Source organism: Pseudopodoces humilis, chromosome 7, assembly GCF_049639895.1.
Source record: "Pseudopodoces humilis isolate 2021_Gansu_Grassland_sample_001 chromosome 7, ASM4963989v1, whole genome shotgun sequence".
Lineage (NCBI taxonomy): Eukaryota > Metazoa > Chordata > Aves > Passeriformes > Paridae > Pseudopodoces > Pseudopodoces humilis.
Window position 1 is genome coordinate 52,624,308 of NC_142206.1, and position 21,496 is coordinate 52,645,803.

General features: G+C 43.3%; 1 protein-coding gene across 1 annotated transcript in view; it reads left to right on the top strand.

Annotated features, from left to right (window-relative positions):
- RCOR1 (REST corepressor 1) overlaps nucleotides 1–21,496 on the top strand; it is an 82,334-nt gene that overhangs the window by 1,081 nt on the left and 59,757 nt on the right. The window lies entirely within an intron of this gene.

Below are 21,496 nucleotides of genomic sequence, written 5' to 3' on the forward strand. Positions count from 1 at the left end.
TGCTGGAAGCACGGTAGTACTGATGTATCTCCGTGTATAGAAAGACAGGCTGTTAACCTCTTTAGTTTTAAATGTAAGCTTTTTTTTTTTTTCTTTCTTTTTTTTTTTTTTTTTTTTTTGGTATTGTTCCTTTGTAAGTGGAGGTTGTAGCTAGTGAAAATCCTCCTTCTGTCTGGAGGTCCTAGCGCTTGGAGTTGTCCCTTTGCCCAGCCCAAACTTAATTGAATCCTCTGCACCTCTCACACTAAAACAAAAAGAATGGTGTGGAAAGGCACGGTGTCTCCTTATTGAATAATCCTGAGAGTTACTATTGTGTGGACTCAGGAAAAGGATTTATCTTGGGTCATCCTCAGACTGTGCACTAACGTTGGATGCCTTTTTTATTATTAAATATATGTCCGTTCCTAACTGTTAAGATCTCAGGAGGGAGGGAGGGCGGGCAGAGGTTTTTTTTTTCCATTAAGTTCAGTTACTTGTATTCATTTACAGAAGAATTTTTCCCTACTCCTTCCCCTGTTCGTTTTCTTGACAAAATAAGATACAAGGGAGGTCTATTTCTTGGTTGACCAGGAGGAAAAAGAGGGTGGACGGTGGGGGGGGAGGAGGAGGAGGGGGAGGAAGGGGGAGCTGTTAGCTAGGCAGCAGTTGACACTGGTTTTCAATCTGTAGGTCAAACGCAGCATTTCTGTAGCTCACAGCGTGCATCACACTGACTTATCAACCACGTATCACAACAATACTTGGGCTTTATGGTCACCCTGGTGAATTATGCTCTTTTGAGCAATTCATTTCTCTAACATAATAGGTGGAGGGGGGAAGAATACTGTGAGCTGCTTCCTCACTGTTGTGTACTCAGATGTACATTGTTCTGGTTTAAACTTACAGACATACAGTGACCTATACAAAGGTTATTACTTTCTGTGCTGTGGAGTGGAAGGGAGGGGGAAGTGTGTGGTATGAAGAAACAATTTTTTTTCTGAGTAATCTGTACCGTAAGATGGGATCAGCAGGTGATTGTGTTTGAGTACACAGTGTAATACAGCAAGCTCATAGTAGGTTCACCCAAAGTAAATGATCAGTCTTCTGATGACCTGAATGGACATCAGATCCTCCTTTACTGGCCTCTGGGTTTTTTTTCCTGTTTCTGAAAAGTAAACCTTTTGGTTAAGAAGTTTGGGGTAAACTTTTATCTCCCTGCGTATGGAAGAGTTTGTTTCCTATCTTGTGGAATTACCCAGGAATCATTTTGCAATGCCATGTTTTTCCCTCAATTTTGTCATCTCTTCTTAGTCCTAAAGGCTAAAAGCTATATTAAGTTCATTTGTTATGTCTCTTTTGTTTCCCTCTTGAAGAAAGAAAACCCTAAATAAGCCTAACATGCTGCACTAATACCTTTTGACTAAAACTGTTGAGTTGTCCTGTCTTGCTGGTAATGTCAAAAGTTAAATCTATGAAGTAGTGTTATCAGAATGCACAGATGCTGTGTCTGTTTTTCACTAAAATTTTTAGTAACTGGTTAAACAAAAGATCTGAAAGCTTGAAAATTGTTCATTGTGGGGGCTTTCACCTTCAGGTTAGCTGGCTGGGAAAATGCGAAGTGGTTGTGCTGCTCTGTCTGAGGGGAAAATAACCCAGACCAGGCCTTGTGTATATTGCTTTTCTTTAAACTTAATGTTCAATTATACCTGGGGTTTGGCTGAAGTATATCTATAACTGCTTATTCTTACATCAGCATTTTACGTGGCAGTTCCTCTGTCCCCATGCAGAGGGGCAGAGAAAGCATTTCATTTTGTTTCACTTCTCAGCCACATGTGAGCTGCTGCAAAGAGCAGTGAAATTAGGAAAGCTTTGAAAGGTCTGAAATCTTTTTCTGTGCAGCTGTAGGGGAAAAGAGAGGTAGAACAAGGCAGTGGTGGGATGTTAATCTGGGTATCATGAGTTAAGTAGTCAGAGAAGAGCAAAAAACTATTGCATGGTATGTATGGCCTGTAAGTGAAGATAATATTCTTAGTGGTTAAGTTTAGGAAGTGAAGGGACTTCATCTTTTTGTTAGCATGGAGAAGGATAGAAAGTTCTTGTCCCTCTATTGCTTTACCCCAGAGTATGAGGAAAAGGGTTGAGGGTTGTGCTGCTTTGTTTTTCCTTTGTCCTTGAAAGAAAATGACAGTTCGAGAAAACAACAAGTTCACATTCTGAATTAAAATATCTGGGTGTAAGTTTATAATATTTGTTGTGGCTAAAACTTGCTGTGGCAGTGGCCGAGGAAGGACCTGATGTGATTCTTTGTAAAAATGCTTGGGGCTGGAATCCTCTGTAGGAGGTTCTTACTCACAGCCCCTTTAGTAAGTCTCTTTACAGTGGCAAGGCCTATTCCATGAGCTGGCAGAGCCTGTAGGTTCTTTGCTCAAGTTAATGTTGCCATCCTTTTTACTTGTCCCAATCTCATGTTTTGGGAAAGTGTGTTCTAACTACATTGATCTCACTTCTTTTATTATCTCAAAAACTTAAAGCTCTATTGTTACTGTTATGGTACTTACACCTTTATTGTTATTTGTATAATAAGAGCAGCTTTACAGTAAAGGCAAGGCTTTTGCAGAGGCAATGTGTGTATTAAACAAGCCAACTCAACTTGGGAAAAGAGTAGGCAAAACTTCCTTGGGCTGAAAATCCCACGCCAGTGCCCACTAGACTCAGTAAAACTTGGATTTCAGTTATACTTCACTGTTTGGCCTTGAATTTACAGATGTGGTGTGAAAAACTGCTATTGTGTCTGCTATTTCTTCCCTTATTAGAGCTCAGAATCAATTATTTGCCAGCCCAAAATTCTATGTGTTAAACAAAGGCTGATATTGGTAGGTCAGCATTTCTTGTGAGTTCTGAAACAGACACAGATGATTTTGAAGAGGCAAACTATTATGGTTCTTTTAATCCATACAAATGAAACCCACATGTCCTGTTAATGGAAAAACTCAGTGGAAGGAAACATTGCATATCCTAAAGCTAAATAAAAATCTTTCGTATCGGGAAGCACTGATATTGTACTTGACTGTTTTATTTGTTGCTTATTAATTTATGCTATTGGAACACTGGAAATAGGAGGAAGAAAACATTAGTGAGTACTTTAACACAGCCAGTGAATTTCACTGATGATTAAAGCTTCCATAATTTTGAGGAGTGTTAAATAACTCCCTGAAGAGAGCAGTTACTCCAAATTTTTACTTGTATTGAAGGCAGATGAACTTTTTTTTTTGTCCTTTGTTGCATTGCAACTTTAGATTTCCTTATTTAAGTTGTAATGGCAGTAAAAATACAAGCCACATCTTGTATCTTTGGACATAGGTTGTGTTGGTCATCTTTGGAAAGCAGCTTCTGGGACTCTTTCCTGAAGAAATAGATGAGGAAAAGCAGGTTTCTTCATCACTGCATCCAGTGAGATGCTGACTCAACAGCATCTTGTGGAAATGGAAATTTGGGATATGTGTCAGCTGTGAGACTTCAATCCCTTGCTTGCAGTGTTGCTGTCTTCCCAGTTTTTTTGGTTTTGTTCTGTAAAAATATAAATGGTTGAAGGAAGTCCACCTGTAGTGCTTTCACCCTTGGTTCAGAAAGGCCTGCTGGAAGGTGCTCCCTGCCAGAATGTCACTAATCCTTGAGGAGCCTGTTCTCTGGTCCACACTGTTAGCTGCACTCTGTGTGCTCCTGCACAAACAGTTGGTATTCCCAGGCCTTCTTTCATGACCAAGACTGTTTCAGCACTGCCAAAAAATTAGGGGGGCGGGGGGGAAAAGGAAACCAGCAACTCTTTTCACTACAGTGAGAAACCTTGTCAGTGTAGTTGTGTCTAAGAGGAGTTTAAAAAAAAAACAACCAAGATAATCACTGCTGTCTCTTATCTGGAGTGCCTGATCACTGTGTGGAAGTGGTGGCATGGCCATGTCCTAGGGGAGGTAGCTAATACATCCATCCAACTCTGGCTGTTAAAATGTGCTTACTCTCTGCCTATTTAGGTTCAAAGGTTGAAAGTATAGTATTGGGACAGCCCCTGGGTGTCTGATTCCCCTAGAAGTGTTGTATTTCTCTGATGGTTGTAAAGGCCATATTTTATTAGGTTGTATCATCAGCTACTTCATGGGGTTCTGGGCAGAGGCACCTTCTGACCTACACAATCAGGGCTGTAACCTTTTAACAAGAGGTTATTATGAGCCCCCTTATGACTTACACTTGACAAGTCCAACTCCCAGCCTGCTTTTTCTGGTTCTTTGCAGCTAGTCCTGTGCCTCACCGTCTTATGAGTACCCAGTGGGTGTAGAGAAAATGGTGTTTTGCTGAACAGACTCATCAGAAAAGGGATGACCAAAAAAAAGAAAAAAAAAAGTGCTTTTTAGGTGAGACTTTGGGATCTCCATCTAAGCAAGTGGAAAATTCAAAACCAAACTCCTGGAACTGGAAATACTGGTACCCTGGAAAGCTATCTCATCTCTTCAAATGACTATGCCTTAAACTCAACAGGCAGGAACTCACTTAGTGCAACAGTCCCTTTGGAAAAGAAGGAAGAGTGAAGGGTGTTTGATCTAATCAGAAATACCAAACCATAATGTACTAATGCCCAGGGAGTTTGGACTGACAGAGGCTGCCTGGTGTCTTGGTAAACCACACATGCCTTGGGTCTTTCACTGTTGTTTGAGGAGATGTACATCATCGCCAGTATGAGTGTGTCAGAATTAGGTGGCGGAAAATTTAGGTAGTGCAGGTTTTCTCTTAAACCCTGGTGGAAGAAGAGTTTTTGCCCCTAGCTGTAGTCTGCTCAGTGCCATACTTCCTCACGGGCTGTTTTTGTCTTGCCCTCCTTCTCAGAGGTCACAGCCTCTGTGAATGTGCTGTAGTGCAGAGCAGATGAGAAGGTCCTCGACCTCCAGCTGCTCCACCAGAAACTGTTGCCGAACCCTTGGCTTTTCCTTTCAGCACTGTAGGAATTTAGCTACAGTTAAAGGGTCAGGCTGGTGTCCAACAGCCCTGGGGAAGGGGGAAGGTGACTCCTGCCATCTCCTTACTGGGCTGGCAACTCTGCTGGTGTGTGGGTGAGTCTGTCTCATCTTTTTCTGTCAGTGGTACATACTGCTGGTCCAATCTCCAGGGCAGGAAAGGCTGCAGTCCTGCTACTACAGAGTGAAGCTGACTTGTAGATGCTGACACTTCAGAGCTTATCCTCTGTTTTTAAAATCCACCCTGGTGAAAAGGATGAGTAGTTCTCAAGTTGGAAACTTTATTATCCATACCTCTGGCACCTCAGCAGGAGTGCAGCTGTTGATTTGGTGCTGTATTTTTTTTACCTGTGGGCTGCTCACCTGAGGGGAGACTGTTTTTGAGCCTACATTGCTCAATAGTCAGCTTTCGCCCAGCCTGTTCACTCGTCCTGTGAGGGTGTGCAGAGGCTCCAGTGGTGAGCACAGTTCCCATTCACACTTATTTCAAGGCACGGCTTTGGAGCTTTCTCATTATTCAAATAGCACCGAGAACATCCTTCTCAAACCTTAATGCTGTTGTAAACAAACAAATCTCCATGTAGCCAAAGCCTGTGGCTTCCTTCCCTGCCTGGCACATGCGGTGTTTGTATGTGGAGGTAATAGCTGTCTCATGTACTGACAAATGTATTAATGGCTGGACTGGAATTAATACTAGGTAGAGTGACTGCTTTGTTCTTCATAGCTGGTTCCTGCTGCTTAATGAGGTGCTCTTAAAACTCTTGTTTTCAGTCCTAGTTAGGTCTGTGACTTGGCCAAGTGAAGGCTTAGAGCTCCCTGTGATTAGTCATTATAATTAGCTCGGAAATCTTTGCCTCTGTGATCAAGGTGCACTGTATAATGCGGCTTATAGTGGGCTCTAGCCCTGTCACATACCTTCAGAGTAGTATGAATGACAATGCTCTGCTGGACATATGTATGTGTTTAACTGTGTTGTGACTTTAATATGCAATTCCTTAATAAGTGCCAGGAAGGTAAATCTGAAGTAACTGCCTCCTCAGAAGCTTCTGCTTCCCTCGGACAGGGCAGTTTCTGGTTGTGGCCAAGGCTTGCCTTACCCATACCAAGTGTAAGGTAAGATTGATACATGGTGACTAGAAGCTGAGTATAGAGAGCAAATAAAAAAAGAAAACTTTGGGGTAGTTAGAGTGTGCCCCTTTCCTAGGAAGTCTGTACTTCTTTCTGCACTGGGTGACCTTGTGTTTTGAGGCTTAGACTTGGTGGTATAACAGGATGAGCAATCCCACATTAGGTGTTTGAACTTGAAAGAGCAGTTTGAAATTCAGTTCTTGAAAATACAAAGTTGATTTGTAAGCTAAACTTGATCTTAAAAAGCACTTTTTAAGGAATGTTTGATTAGGTGCCTCTTTCTTTAAAATTTTCAAGCCTTTAATTTATCGTTCCATATGCAAGTTTTGATGACTTTGTGCTTTCTGAAAGTGCAAGAGGATGTGTTCAGCCTTAGTGAAGGCAGTGAAAGTTTCCCCAGCATACTGGAGAATTGGGATGCTTTTGTGCTCCTCACATTGTTTTGAAATGCAACTGGTTGTGATGAGCACTGGCTTCATGTACTGTAGGTCAAACTCAGTAAATTTTCTGTACTTCTTATGTAAGGTTTTGAGATAAAACCAGAGAGTTTAACCTACCTTTCCAAGTATCTTCAAAAATACAGCTTTATACAGCAGCTTGTTCTTTGAACTTCATAAAGGAAGTATTGGTAAATGTTGCCTCTCCTGAGGGTAGGAGGCTGCAGTAGTGTGATAAAATTGCAAAAATCCCATCTCGTGAGGTAGTTCTAGTCTATTCCTCCCCCTTCAGCCCTGTCCCTCTATTGTGCAGGTATGTCTAGGGGACATCAGTAGGGTCTCATAGGTACTCTGTGTATGTGACTACATGTGTCTCTGGAAAAATATCCCTCTGCCCTCTTAGGGGCAGGAGTTTAAGGTTGTGAGTTTTTGTCCTTAAAGTTATTTAATCTTTCTTGCCCCCTCCCCTAACTCAGTGCTCTTCACCTGGACGGATTTCACAGATATTAACCTGAGAGAGTTTGCTTTTGTGGTGCAGTTGTCTAATGAGGGGAGTCTAACCACGTGGCAGTGTATTGCAGCTTTTCAGTTCTGTTCTCTGTCGGTATCAGGGATAACCTGCCATGATATCTTGTACGTGTACTTTCAGATGATTGGATGTTTTATCAGGTTGGGCTTTAGTTCATAGATGTTGATTTGAAAGCTTTTTATTGAAAAGAATTAATTATTAGTGTACATGACCTTGAATTGGTGTCCTTCTAGACTTTGTAACCCTAATGTGAAAGCCCAGCATAACAAATGTGTAATCATAGTTGTGGCTTCTGGGTTTAGAAATCCCTAAGGAATAGGTGTAAACAAGGCTTGCATGCAGGGGCACAATGCCTGCTGGTCCCTGGAGAGGGTACAGGGTAATTCTAGTTCTACATGGGGCTTGGGGATGGATAAAGACTAAGAGGAACCTCTCTTGAGTAGGAAATCACCTTCTGTTCTGGAAGAACTGAATTAACAGGACTGGGAAAATCAGGTCTACATAACAACATTATTTTTGTAGCAATTCTTTACATGCAGCTTGCACTGAAATGCAAGGCATTTTTTCTCTTTCCTCTGACTTCCCACCTTTGGGTGTCTAAACTCATCCCCTGTTCTCATCAGTAACACTGGTTTGAGTTGTGGCCTTGTGTAAATGATAATGGGGGGGATTTTTCTTCTCCCACCCTGTGTTAAGAGCCCACTGGCCCATGTAGCAGGTGCTGTTGGCTGGAGTTGTGCATAGTTCTGCATTTAGGTTGCTAACAGCTGCGTGAGAAGCTAAAAGTGTCGCATCTGTAACCCAAGCTTTTTTGTTCTAAAGAATGTAAAATGATCAGCGATACCAGTGTGCGCATCTATTCCTTTGGCTGACGTCTCTCCATCCCTAGGAGGGAGCCTGGTGTAGGTGCTTCTGGGAGGAGTAAAGGACTGTGAAGGCAGGCAGGCATACCAGGTGTAGCATTTGTACTTTCTCAGTATTGTTTTCTGTCTGGGAATCTTAAAGATGTCCCTCCTGGGACCCTTGTGCTGATTTGTGCAGCTGCTGCCACACTGTTCATGACAGTAGCCATGGGAACACAAGTAGGATGATACAAGTTTAAAACTCTAACTTGTTGCTAGGCAGACCCAGCTCAATGTGTGGATTAAGTAATCTTAACAACAACAAAAAAACCCACTCCAGATATTCTGCCACTTCTGTGGGCGAGGACAACTGGGCTCACCCCTAACTCTGGGTCTTTCTTTAGGCTGGCAGAAAGAAACCAGCCCCAGAAGAGTCTCCTGACACCAGCCAACCTTGGGGGAAACCCCTCTTGTACATCTGAATCAGGAGTAGGTGGTGGCTGGGGGAGCGGCAGTTTCAGCAGGTAGATTTTGACACAACCTTTTGTGAAAAACCAAGTGCTGTGACGTAAAGCCATGTGCCTCCCAGTGCAAAACTCTTGTGCCACTCAGTCTAAAAGTTTTAGCTTTTAAAATAGGTACTGCTACAAGTGACATACACTCTAAACAAAGGTCATGAGCTTAGAATATCACAAGATCACTTTTAAACTCTATCTGTGAAAGTTAAAATTATGACTAAGGCAAGGTAAATACCTTCAAAAAATTGCACTGCTTTTGCACACTGTTAGCATAGGTGTTCTATGTGCTGCATGAGCTGGTGTAGACCTTTTAACTTGTTGATAAGTTGTTCTGTCCCAAGCTTGTGTTTTGGCATTTTACATTCAAGAAACAAGGGCAGCCTGTTCCCTCATGTTATTTTCGTTGTCAACGTCTGGAAAAGGATGTCTGGGATATTATGGGGACCCAAAGGGAACTGGAAACCCAAACTTCGAGGGAGTGATGGCCCCCTGTATGCTGCTTGAGGGCTGAGCTCCAGCATGTCTTTGTCCCTGCAGCTGTTGGCTTCCTGTATCACAGCAGTAATTAGTAATGCTCTGGCCACTGGTTTAAATGGATCTTTTTTATTTTATAAACATTTGCTCTGCAGTAACTGTCATTCCTGTTGGAATAAGGCCATTTATAGAGATGCTCCCAATTACCACCTGCTCTTTTTCTTTCTTAGCAAAATACACTCTTACCTAATTTAACCTCCCACAGCAATTGCTTTGAAGTTGTTTTCTCTTTGCATCTTGGCTCACTGCTATACCTCTTCCCTCTGACCACCCTAAAAAACTGCAGTTGTCCTTGTTTGTCCTTCCATAAATTATCTGCTTCTGGGGAGAAAGCCTACTTGCTTGGTTTGCCCCAGACATTTTTGTAGTCAGCTCTTATAAGAAAAGTTTTCTTTCCTTTAGTGTCTTATCCCTTTTTTTTGTTTGTTTCCTAAGTGCTATTTGTGGTTCTCCAGCTTTGATTAGAGTTTTAGTACAGTTTATAGATTCTGTCCACCCTCTTACTCTAACGCAGCCTTGCTTGGATTTCTGTGCTCTTCTCTGTGCTCCTGAGTCCTCTTCCTTGGTACTTTGTTCATCCAGGAGAGACACCCATTTCTGAGCATCACTGTAGTTGTGTTGTTCCAAGTTCCCTCTCAGGCTGGAAGAAAGTGGTCATATTTTTACTTTCTTAAAATTTTGCTCTCTAAGAGGGGAAAATATATCAGAAGTCTCTCCCTTAACCTCTTTTACAACTTGCATGCTTCTCTGGACATGGTTTCTGCCTGCTTTTCAAGCATTTGTGCAGTAGTGATGTTTTTGCCTTTTCAGGCTCCTTAAAGCTTTTGTTTCATCACTGAAGAATTTCTGCCTCAGCTTCTCCTGTGGAAGGCAGTTGTTCTTGTCAGAGCAAATGCTCCCTCCCACTTTAGCTGGTGGAGTATCTGTCTCTGGCCAGTCATGTCACTCTTGTGAACTCTTGCTGCTGTGAGCAAACAGGTGTGTGAGAAAGGTGAGAGAGCTGATCTTTCCTTCAGCCAGGGCTGCTCTGGGAACTGTCTGAGTGCTTGTCTGGAACCTTTAGCTGGCCCCTGCCTGCTGGGCACTGAGGCAGAATTGCTGAGAGTAGTTCTGAAGCCTGCCCTATGAACTTGGAGAGAGAGGGGAGGTTTCCCTACCTGTTTTGTGAATAAAGCAAACCTTGAGGTTGCTGGCTGACTCAAATCTGCAAACACTGAGGACATGCAAGAGCTTTTCTCTTGACGTAGTCTTGGCCTCGTTCTCATCATTGCTTGTGTGAGGGGAGGCTCGGAGGGTACAGCTGGATCTCATCTGAAGTTCTCATCGCCTCTCTTCTCCTGTTTGGCTTTATGCAAGTATCGAATAACTTGGGAGAGAGACTTGCTGGTGGGAACTTGGTGATGGAAGGATGGTTTTTCAGAGCTGTCCTCTGGATTTCAGCCCAAGAGCTGAGTTGCTTGGCAAATCATTTCTTCCTGTGTGTATTGGACCACTCTGAGAAGTGGGTCTGCTCTCTGGGAAAGTGCTGCATTGTGCTCTAGCTCTTTATATATTTTGGGTGGGTTTTTAGTTCTCTTGATTTGGTTTTTAAGATGATTCTCCTCCAAGATTTACCTGGGATTGTGCGTGCATGGGATCAGTTTATTTTCTTGGGTAGTTTCAGATGAAACAGCAAGATATCCTCCACACAAGTCCGGTGCAGTTCTTGTGGTGCAAACAGGGCAGGCACAAATCCAGCCATTCTGCCAGTAGACTGAAAATTGGCAAGGGTTTAGGAGTGTATTTGTAGATTTGGGTGAAAAATTGCTTTTTGTACATGAGCAGATACAAAGATGATTTGAGTTGGAAGGTCTTGCAGTTTTGGAGGTCTGGTGCAGCTGGTGACTGGGGAACACCAATGTGCTGGTACAGAGTGGAGATGGCAGTCTGACTGACCACCACTGATTTGAAAGGATAGATGCAGATTGAGAAGACATTTGTAAATGCTAAAGCTGTATAAAGTGTGCTTGGAAGTAGTCATGTTAGGCAGATACATGTTGTTTATTGTACTCATCTTGCTGAAGTTATTTTGAAGGATGGAGGAAAAATAAAGATGGAACTTCTTGAACCGCTAATAATATTTTTAAAGATCATAAAAGCAAACAAATGAGCTTTTGGAGAGTTAGACTTGGATGCAGTCCTTGTTGCTCAGACACTTGCTGGGAAGGGGACTGTTTGATGCCCTCTTTCCTGAGCCCTTGTGAAAGAGGCTCTGGGAACCTACACTGGGCTCCTTTTGGAACCAGCTATCTCCAGCTCAGTTTGGTGGAATGCTGTCCTGTCTGGTTATCCAGCGTCCCGTGCTGTGGCCCCTGTGTTGCCCACAGCAATACCTCTGTAGCAGCAACCATGTCCTTTCGTTTCAGCTAGAGTGAAGGAAACCACTGGGTGCGGTAGTGTTGCTTGCAAAATGATTTCAGTGTCTGCTGGGCAAGGGGGTAGGAGGAGATGTGATGGGGTTTCTGAGAGAGATGGATAGGAGAAATCATTTGTATAATATTATGGGCAGTGGGTTTAATTCATGCAGCCAGGACTGGGACAAAGCTTGGATCAGGTGCATACCCAGGGGTTGCTGAAGTTGGATAGATGCCTGCTGAAATGTTTATCAAACACGACAATAAAAGGAAAAAGGTTGTATTTAACATTTTTTTGATGATGCATTTTAAAAATAGCTTATGTTTCTACAGTCAGCAGCAGTTACAACCAGGGTTTGAAAAATGGACTTGGCACTTGCAAGTCACAGTGGGAAACACCTGTGCTGCAATATGCCCTGCAGCAGGAAGGGCTACCAGGGTCGGGTGCTGCTTGCTTACCCTGGTGCTTGTTGGCTCTTGCAGCAGGGCTCTCTTGTGTGCTAGGATTGTCTTGCACTCTTACTGCTGCTCTGTTCTTAGTCATTCATCAGTAGACATAATTTGGCTTGATATCTGTATTTCACTGCTGTAAAAGTGATTCTTAGCCTCTGGAGTATTAAAGAATGAATCTAGTTACTCTTAGCTCAGTTTTATCCCGGTAAAACTATGGCATGCAGTTGAGGCACTGAAGCTGCATCCAAACTAAGGAAGACACTACTGCACTAATGTGCTAATTTTATACTCTTACTTGGCAGGTTGCCTTTGTAATCAAAGGGCTGGAAATTTTTCAGTTTGAACAAAATGTTCTAAGTAGCTGTGCTCTAGGTGGAAACAGATTTGATATGGGATACTGCCTTCAAAAGAAATCCATCTTTCCATATCTTTCTGGGCATAATTGTTCTAACTAAAATCCACTTTTGTGACTAAGTGAAGCCGTAGCCCAGATTTGAGCAAGGCTTACCTGTGGAGCTTTCTTTGCAGAGGTGTATTTCATCAATCTCTGCATCTCATGGGAATGGAGGAAAGGGGATGTTTTCAGGAAGTACCTGGAAACTTTAGGAATGACAGTTGTAATGAATTTCAGCAAAACAATTCTATTCCATGTAATTTTCTCCCTGTTTGAGTAACAACTATTGTATGGGCTTGGTGGGGAACTTGGTTAAAACAGAAGCATTTGTAAACAAGTTTGAAAGAGAGCATCCTGGTGAGTTATACAGTACCTGACAGATAGAGATGGTGCAGTAGAGAGCAAATACCTGATTCTCATCAATAGTGTAAAAGTAATTAAAAGCATTTTTTTATGCCCTTGGGTTTTTTGGCCTTTGTTTTAGGGAATCGGTGACCACTGACTAGAAAATATATGTATCCAGATCTACTTTTTCCAACGAAAATGTCCACAGGAACAGAACAATCACAGAGCAGCCACATAATTCTAAAGTGGTTTGAAATGAAATGCTAACTCAAAAGCTATGTTTGTGTTGCTGGAAAGCTTAAAACAAATGGCAGAATTGCTTTCAGGCTGTATGAAACATGTCTTTCTGTTGCCTTTGATTTTTTTTTTAAAGTAACTTTCAGTGTTTATGACTCTAATACAGAAATTTCAATACACTATTTTCTAATGAGCCTAAAATTTCTCCTCCTGCAATACTGTAATGAGAGCTGACTGCTAAACTTCACTGCTTTGAGTTTGAGATGAAACAAAACTCTGTGTGCCATATGTTAAAAGGACAAGCTGACTTGACAACAACGTGTTTTATCTTCTGCATTTTGGCAAGATTTTGTAGTCCTGGAGGGCAACTGTAGGGAGAGAGAAATCAGTGGAGATTGAAGAATGATGCGAGAAGGACTTGTGAGGTCAGCAGAGCTGGAAGCTTAAGTGTCTAAGATGGGAGGTGGGTAATATAAAGAAGGAAGAAAACTGAGATCAGCTGAAAAGTGACACTGGGCAAGATGTTAATAAAAAAAAAAAATCTTATGTTTTTAGTGTCCTTTTCTGAAGGTACTTGTCTGTTCTTTCTGTTGTTTTGTGATTTGATAGGTTAAACACACAGTTTTCAGTTCAGGTTGAGTACAAATCCGCTCTCCTAAACTTTGGAGAATGTGGTCTTGAATTGAATTCCTGACATTGGAAGAAAGCCAGGGCTAGGCTAGTGGGGAGGTGCTAGAAGGGGAGCTACATTCATGACAGTCTTAAATGAGCTGAAGGCCTGATGGCCTGACACCTCTACTCTGAGCTGAGCTGCTGCTTCTGCCTGCTGCCGCTCTTCTTGTCTGTGTTAGAGGCTTATGTACGTGGCTGGGTACTGCTCTGGCATCCTGGGCAGATAGGCACCCTGCCTGGTGATGGGAGAGCCAGAGCAGGCCTGTCCTTCCTTTCTCTCCTCCCAGGCAAGGAGACCTGTGGCTTTCTGTGCTCACATGCCCTCTGCCAGACCTGCAGCTGCTCAGGCCATTCAGCTGGATGTCTTCTTTGCTGTGACTTCTGTTTTACCCTTTCCAGAAGCAGTGTGCTTAGAAGTTGAGGACTTACATAGTGGGGTGTATGTTGTGTTTGGCACCTGCTGTTCTTGCTGTCACTTGGGATTTCCTGTGACCATCAGCAAAATGTGATGTCCTCCACAGCACTATTTATGTGGCCCTGCTGTGCTGGGCTTGGTCACAGTGGAACTCATGACTTGCCATAACCTGTGATAAAAGTGTGGGGGGGATTGCAACTGTGTGTTTATGCTGTCCTGCCATATGTTTTACTCTGCTATTGGTTGTCCTGCCTGTCCTTTGGAGCCAGGCAGCATCCCTTAGTACTGCTGTATGATTACCTGGATTGTGGCAGACTGCTGGAAGTGTGAGTGAGCCAAATGAACTGCTGGCTCTGGGGAATGTGCCCAAGCCAGAGACAGGAAGAGCCAAACACTGTAAGTCACCATGCAAGCCAGCTCTTGGCACAACATTCAGCTGAGTAAAGTTGCAGGACATGTGCTTTGCAGGCTCTAGAGTCTGGATTCAGCTCTGGGTGGATCTTCTAAAGTCTTGTTACTTCTGTTAAGGCTTGAGTTTTACAGTAGAGGTCCTTTTCTTCCACCTCTGTGTTTTATTCCATGTGAGTTCTTGGCTAAATACTTGTTTGGGTTAAGGAGCCCTTACAGCTTTCTCTCTTTCCACCTCTAACCTCCCGTCTTTACAGACATCTTGCTTCATCCCTGAGCAGCGTAAAGCATCCTATCTTTTTTGGAGGTGAAAATCCACACTTCTGGACCTCTAAGAGTCTGGGACAGGCCTTGTCTAACTCAGATCTTGAGTCATGTCAGTTCATGTTCCTTGTGCTATTTAACTACTGCTGGAAAACAATCAGTCACTCATGCACTGTTCCCATGGCACATGTTCAGACCAGGACCCTCCTTTGCTGTTGGGGTGTCCCTGATGCAGCAAGTGGTCACTCTGGTGTTGAATTTCATCATGTGTGCCCAGAACTCTGTTCAATAAGAGCAGGCACTTAGTGCCATTGTTATACATGAGGTATACTTGTGTTGTACTTGGATCACAGTACAGTTACACCCTGTTGTTTCACAGGTGTGTTTGTGTCACACAGCTGTAGGATGTCAAAGCTTTCCTTGTTGAAACAGATGTTTAAGTGGCTGTTTAACTTACATTGTAGTGAGCTACCTCCATGCAACTACAACTGAGTGGAGTAGAACTATGGACTAGCACTGAGGGAAGTGGTGGGAATGCTGCCTCCAGAGGGCCATAAATAGTCTGGTCGTGGCCAAGCACAGCTAGAGTGTTAGTGAAGCGAGGGAGAGAATGAAGTAATGATCATGGACAGACCCTGGAATGAATTGGACAGGGGAAGCTGTCAGCACACCCAAAATGGCCCTTCTGTATAGATGTCTGACTAATTGGCAGTGATGGGGGGAAGCGCATGTAGGATGCTGGGATTTGACATGAGCCTCTGAAGGGCTCTCAGGCATATCTGACCACTGCCAGTGGCTTGACTGATAAGTGAAGCTGTCTGATCGGTTCCTTCCAGGGTTTAGATGTGTAGGAACAAGAGGTGGGCAGTGGCAAGGGAAGAAAAATAACCTGTTCCCCTCTTTCAGTCATTTGGATTGTCAGAGTATGAGCTTGCGCTGGGATTGGGGAAAATAAATACTCTTGCCTGCAGCATTTATAGCTCTTGGTACTTACTTCAGTCCACACAGAAGAGCTTGGGACATTCGTGTGCCACAGGAAAAGTAGAAAATGTTCCCTTTCAGGACAGAACTTTCAGAGTACAGTTAATCTGGGTAGTTAGATGAGTAATTAGCACCTCTGCACTGCATGTGTGTTCTCCACAGCTAAGCATTCATGAAGTTCTTAAGTTTTGCATTCTCTTAGCACCCAGCTGGGTCACCTCTCTTTGTACAATGGAGGCTGGACTTGAATGAATGAGAAATCAGTTGGGAGGTGACCCGGTTTGGTATACAAGATAATGTGATGATGTTTCTTCCCCTTCCTTCTCCTTTTGGCCCAGTGGCTTCAAACCTTCTTCTGAAAAAATATCCTCCTGTTGATTCTTCAAATGGGGCAACAGACAAGTTTCCCTTAATAAAAGAAGGTAAACTTTGTTTAGAGTACTCTGCCCTGCAGCAAAGAACACTGACATTTGAAGGTAAGAGGTGGTAGCAGGGAGAACACTCCAAAAAGAGCTTGGTTTCATTAAGCAAAGTCACCTGAAATCCTGACACGTGAGACTCATTGCCACTTGGTGGAAGTGATGACAGGTGTTTCACCATAGGAAACTCATTGCTTGAGTTCCAGTGTGACCTTGGACAGAAAGCTGAATCTTATAGCTTTCTCCATTTTGTGGTAAATCTACCTGTGTTGTTCAGTATGGGATGAGAGTGGAGTGGACAAATGTGTGTGAATGTAGAAACATCAGAGAGGAAAACAGCAGCCTGAGAAGAGTTTGTGCTTTATGAGGCAGGAATTGCCCGTCTGATTTGGTGACAAGAAGATGGGAATAGATGTCAGTGTTTGTGGTCTGTCGTATGAACACAACCGATGCATCTGAAGTCTGGTCCGACCACAACAGACTAATTCACGTTCTGGAGGTAGAACAGGAAGAAATGTAATCTGTCTTCCAAAAGTCAGAAGTGTTTCTGGCTGCAGGCTAACTAAGGTGCATTAACTATTCCACTGTGAATTCCTTGTGGAGACAGTGTGCTTCGTCTGGCTTTATTGCAAAGCAAAGCAGGTGCAGGCAGTGCTTGGCTTGCCTGGCTACCTCGGGGAGGAGCCTGCATTTGTGCACTGGGCAAGAGGGAGAGGTGTTTCTAACAGGGAAGGCAGAGGCTAAATTTACAGATTTTCCCTTCTTGGAAGGAAGAGAAATACATACAAAGTTAATGTGTGTTTGGTTTAGACTCTGTTGTGCCAGACCTGTTCTGTGCCTTATGAGCAGCATTGACATGTCTCAAAGTTTAACTCCTTCCCTCTGCCTGTAAGGGAATTATGTGGGATCAGATTCCCTGCACTGTCCAGTGCTGTTCGTGTATGGGCACATTTCTCTGGGTTACCTGAGCTTTGTCATTCATGGTGCTGCCTTTCTTGCTTTCTCATGAAAGAAAAACTGCTCCCAGGGACCACTGAAGTCCCGGGAATTCTCTGGTCTGACTGCTTTGGTGTTGCCCCTCTTTTTGAATGTTGTTTCTGTGGGTGAAGCCTGGCATCATAGAGTAGCCACAGCCCTGGGGCCAGTGGGTTTCAATGATTCAGGAGAAACCCTCTTACCCCTTACACAAAGGTTTTGGAGGGTGTTTCTTGACAATTTGTGTTCTATGCTTTCTGTTTGTGAAATAGTCACAGAAAAGGGTTTCTGAAAATCTGGACACCTGTACTCTGAAAATCTGTGAGGGGAATACAAGGTACCAGAGAAGGCAGGGAAACTCTGCAGGTAAGTGTTCTGGCAGGCTGGATTTTCAAGCAAGTGCGTGAAGCCTAGAATTTCCATCACTCAAAGGCCTCATCTATACTGCAAAAGCTGGAGAATGGAATGTCAAGTGATGCTAATAGAGGCATGTTCAGTTCTTCCAGATTTGTCTCTAGCTGCTTGCCTAAATAAACACCCTCTGCATCAGTCACACCATTCATTGTCTTACGCCTCTGAGCTATGCTGATTTTCCTCATGATGGTGTAGAATAGGAAATTAATTCAAAATTGTCATTGAGTAACAACTACAGAACTATCCCCTGTGAAGTGATGAGAGGACAGCTGGTCTACAGAGACACCACAGCATTTGTCACTTGGCCACGTGCACAGGGTGCTGAGTGCCTGTCACATTCGTCAGAAGTCCTTGGTAGTGGATCTCAGGTTTGTTCCAGCCCACTCTGCAAGGTGTGTCTGTTCAACACGCCTATTATTTGGAAACTTTAACAGAACTCGTGTTCAGTTGGCTCTTGGAAGGGAGAGATTAAAAGCAGGTCTTAAATGTGTCTGCTGTGGTCTGTGAAAACCGCGGTGTATTGGATAGTGAAATTATCTTCCCAGGTTCAGTTATAATGGAGCCTTAGGGCATCCTGAGGGGAATAAGCTCTTGTTACTCTGATGCAGAAGCATAATTTAAGGAGGCCCCTCTCAGGGTTCAAGGCCTCCTGATGACCTGCTTTACCATGAAGCGATGCTGTCGTGACATGGACAAGCAGGAGCTGCTCCAAGGCTATGACCAATTACACCAGGCTGTAGTTTGACGTGTGTTCTGACAGATGGGCACACAGGTGAGCCAAGAAGAGGGCAAGAGGTCAGAGTAGCTAGAACAGCCTCTCCTAGATCTTGCAGCCAAACAGACACTGTCCTAATCAGTACCTTGTGGGAATGGCTTGCAGAGAGAAGAATGAAACAAACGCTAGCTCATCAACCTGCTTGCTAGTATGCACCCAAGGGTTCTAGCAAATGTATTTCTGTAAGGTGTATTGCCAGCTATGCAGGGCATTTCGTGTATCAGACAAATCGGTCTGTAGCTGTTCCTTGGTTATCATAAGACTTTTTGTAGGGTGTGTTTATTATGCTAACAAAAGTTATCCATCCATCTAGTGACAAAAATCCCCGCTCCTTATTCCTGGAAACTTGCTTTTGAATTGTCAGAGTGTGAACACTGGTGGGCTAAGCAGCAAGTCTGAAGTGTGTTGTGCTGGCTTGGTCCCTGATTGGCACAGTATGTGCAAAGGATCCCGGATGGAGCCTCTGAGTGCAGGAGCAGTTGCTGGAAGTCTGGCTGCCTGCTGCTTGTGTCTTCTCAGCTCTGTGAAATTTTATGCTTTTAAGAGAATGATCTTTCTCTGTAATTGGTCTAGGGCCTTGGAAGAGAGAGGTTTGCAGCACCATGTTCTGCAGTAGAGATGCTTGCAGGGGATCAGAGAGCAATGTTGCTGGTATTTTGAGAGCAATCCTTGAGGCACATCATTCTTACGAATACTGTGACTAATTCTATCATCATGCAAAGGTCTTTCCTCATGGATTTATCAATTACAGCTTTAAAAATGTTTGGAGCTACTGGCTGCGTGCAGGCTTTTGGTGGTGGGATGCACTGTTAGTTTATATTTGAGGTAGAGGTATGGGTCATCTGCTGGCAATCGGAAATCTCTCCTGTAGGTGCTGTGTGACCAGCAAACCACACCCTTCTAAAGCGGAACTTGCTGGGAGGTGATTCAGTATAACTGTACAAAGCAGAGCTCTGCCAATATAGCAGGGTACATACTGGGAACACTCCAGGGATGCTTTTGTCCTTTACTGCTATGGAGTGAATCCATGAACTTCAGAGTGTAAATGCTGTGACCCAGAGCCCAGCTAGGTCAGTGGAACAAGTCCCTGTGGGTTGGAGGACTGTAGGCTGGGCCTTGTATTGCCATTTATCGTCTTTTCCAATTTATGATGTGAAAGAATTGTGGGTTTTTTTTCTTGTCCTATCACTTAAATGTAGCTAGTTTTAATCCATGGTATTGTCTTACCCTGTCACCTGTGATTCTCCACAATTCTAAGTTGGCAAGAGACTTGATTAAAGCTTAGTGATATGATAAAATGATTTTTAGTAGTCTAAGAGCTTTTATAAGAACAAAAAGATTCCTAGAACCCAAATGTCATGTCTTCAGTTTTTTGCTTCAATAGCTGCCTCCAGTGATCTTTTTCAAGCAGTTCACCTGGTGTGGAGGTAAGATTGTTCTGAACTTTTTGGAAGTGCTTCTGCCCAGTTGCCTTCCAAAGGTATTCTGCACTTGGAACCAGAGTGACAGTGCCCAGTTGGAATAAACTGATGTGGCACATACAGAAGGATGGACTGGGGAGGAGAATTCTACCTGCAATTCCAAAGGCAGAGGGAGTCTCCTTTGTTACGACTGGTACCTTGCTCTTCTTTCTAGTTCATTACTTTATTACTTTTTTTGCCTGCATTAGTTTTTGAAATAGTGCTAGAAAAGGAGAGGTATAGATGCAGTTTCCTCTGTTCTGAAGTCTTAACAGAGATAGATCATTAGCTTCTCTGTAACTCACTTATCACCCTTAACTACTGCTCTTTGTTCCTGGGTTTTCTAGAAGATTTTGCTGACTTGCATCAAACCAGGAAGTTGGTAATGCTGTAAATAACTCGGTGGTTCAGTCTGATTTTTTTCCATCCAACACTTTACCAGAAAGAGTTAAGATTCCTTTTTATTGGCATCAGTCATCCTGAGCTAGGGCTAGACTTTCTCTTGGCATGTAATAATTTATCAAGTTTCATTGTGGAGAAATATGGGATTTGAGGGAGAGTGGGATTGGTCCTGCCTTGTCCTTCTGTTGTATTTTGGCAGTATTTCCTCCAAAGATACCATATGTAAAGCCATTACAAAATGTCAGAGCATCCTTGGACTCAGCCTGAAGGTTGCTGTCTGTTTTAACCTGACTGTAGGAAAGGAAGGTTTAGTTCAGCAGCCCCTGAGGAGCACACCTGAAGGACACAGAGGATTTTGGCTTCTGGTGAAGTTCTGCTGCTGAATTGATAAAATCATACCAGTATAACCATGGAGCAACCTCCCTGCAGTGCAAGAGTGGGCATAATGTGATGTGACTCCTTTTTCACCAGTAACTGCTCAGTTTAACTTGCTCTCATCTCCTGTATCTGTACAGAGATTTGAGTTATGTCATAACTGTCCTAGCTTGGCTTAGCAGCTGTAGGTAAGTTAACTGTACTCTGTCATGAGATTCCTGGGTGTAAGAACTTCATGAACTCCTGTTGGTAACTCAAGTATATGGGAATCATTGTCCTGCTATATTCTTTTAGTAGTTTAGGTAAAGCTTGAGCTGTGTAGCACATCTCTGGCTACAGATCTGCACATGGTTCTAACTCTTTGTCTATACTAGAAAGCTTTTCTTGTGTGAGCTGAACTAGGCTGTGAAATTAATCTGTTTTAGTTAAGGCTTTATAACCCTTACAGAGGAAGTCCAGTCACTTTTGAATAGATTGTTTTTGCCTTCCTTCCTTTTCCTTTGGGGTCTCCTATTTAGAAGGGAGTTTTGTGAAACCTTAAATAATATTTGGGAAGCTGCAGACTTGCCTAGGTAGTCAAGGCTTCTCATTTCCTACCAGACTCCATTCTGGGGCTGTTAGCCCAAGGACACCTTTCCTTTGTCCGGCTGGAGTGAATGGTTTTTGGCTTTGCTTTGCCCCCTCTGGACAGGAGCCAATTTATGGTATCTGGGTTCCTGGAAAAGCCTTTGTCTGAAGCAAAAAGGACAAAGCTACCAAGAGACTTGCCCAGTTAACTGGTCTGGCACTGGTGTCTGTTCTTACTAGCACTGGAACCAGATATGCAACTGCTGGTGGTGTCTGTATTGGAAAAATTAGACATAATTGGGGGTGTGACCGCAAAGCACAGTAGCTCTCCTGCAGGACTCCACCTTTTTGTTTTTTTCTTTCAAAATGCCAGAAAAGACATTTTTGTAGTAGAATTTACTGTGGAAGTTGTTCTTCAGCAGGCACAGTGATCTGCCTATGTCGGTGAGCTGTTAGCAGTGGGTGATTCATTCTTTGGATGTGATGGGTGCTATGGCCACCAGGAGGTAACAGGAATTGACTTCTGTGGTCTTCTCACTTTGAACTGCATTGTGATAAATTCCCCCAAGTTCAGTCC